At 42.4% G+C, this 1,430-nt stretch overlaps 1 non-coding gene across 1 annotated transcript; it reads right to left on the reverse strand.

The window, feature by feature from the left end:
* Positions 1-728: 728 nt before the first annotated feature.
* trnat-ugu (transfer RNA threonine (anticodon UGU)) lies at positions 729-800 on the reverse strand. Its single transcript has one exon. It is a non-coding gene; the product is annotated as a tRNA-Thr (tRNA).
* Positions 801-1,430: the final 630 nt, after the last annotated feature.

Below are 1,430 nucleotides of genomic sequence, written 5' to 3' on the forward strand. Positions count from 1 at the left end.
TTCTATCTGGCTCATTATCACATCCTCTCTCTCTCAGAGCGGTGGGAATCACTGGAACCCACACTTGCTGCTCAGATTGTTTGGTTCCGGGAAAATACAACGTCCACATCAGATTGACAGGAAGGATAAATGTGATTCAGAGCCAATCATATTCCTTTTGGTGATGTGTGCTCAGCTTTGTTATTTCAGCAAAGGCAGCAGGAAATGCAAATCCTGAAGAGTTTTGATAGTGTGAAGAAGGAGAAAGTGTTGCCAGTGACAGAAGGGTCAGTAACCAGAGGAAACACATTTAAAGTAATTGACAAAAGAATTCGAACTGTGATGAGGAAGTTGTTTTTTCAGCAGTGTGTTGTTCTGGTCTGGAATGCAATCCTGAAAGGTCAGTGGAAGCAGATTCAATGTTAACTCTGAATGGAATTGGATATTTACTTGACATGGAAAATCTAACAGGGCAATGGGGGAAAGGACAGGAGTGCGGGATGTGGGATTAATAGAATAGCTCTGTTAAATATCAAGCAAATGCACAGTAATAAGGTTCAGTGCTTGGACCTCAGTTATTTTCACTCAATCAATGGCAGAGAAGGCTCGAGGAATCATGTGGCTACTCCTCATGTTCTTCCCAGTGTCCAGGATAAAGTGTAACATCACACTGATTTCCAGATGGCCAAAACAAATGCAACAGACATCTACTCTGGAAACATAACATTTAAAGTGAGAAACTAATCAAAAGGCACGGACGGGGATTGAATCCGTGATGTTCAGTTTACAAGACTGACGCCTTACCACTTGGCCACCATGCCTTTGTTTAATGGACTCTTGAGGCTCCAGAGGAGGATTTGTGATTCTTTTTCAATTTGGTTGAAACAGCATCGAGAAACATGCACAGAAATAAAGAGGGATTGTGGAATGGGGAACAGATCAGCCTCATTTACATCATCAGCATCATGAAATCTTCATTCAGACGTTCCATTCCCATCCTCAGCTTTTCTCACATCTGTACAATAATATAAGAGTGGACATTGGGTTGTTACTGGACAGATTATATAAATAGACTATGTGCATCATCACAGGAAGTGATGTAATATAATCTGTACGGCACCTCATGGAGAGTTGTCGATGAAACCTTCAATGCAAGGTGTGTAGAGTAAACTCAGGTTATTTTAACCGTCAGATTCTTATAAATTCTGTACTAAGCCTTGACAGATATCAGAATATTATATGGGGGCCACAGTAAACCAAAGTGAAGATGGAGAAATCTTTGCCTGCACCTTTGAAAAGGTCACTGGACTGAACCAAGCCGAGGAGTGGCCGAGATGGTTCCAGAGGTTTGCAAGGTATCGTACTGCATCGGGTCTCGTGCAGAAGCCAGACATGGAGCAGGTCAGTACGCTATTGTCTGCAATGGAGGGAGTGTGCAGGCAACATCCTCA

The sequence above is a fragment of the Heterodontus francisci genome, unplaced genomic scaffold, assembly GCF_036365525.1.
Source record: "Heterodontus francisci isolate sHetFra1 unplaced genomic scaffold, sHetFra1.hap1 HAP1_SCAFFOLD_61, whole genome shotgun sequence".
Classification (NCBI taxonomy): domain Eukaryota; kingdom Metazoa; phylum Chordata; class Chondrichthyes; order Heterodontiformes; family Heterodontidae; genus Heterodontus; species Heterodontus francisci.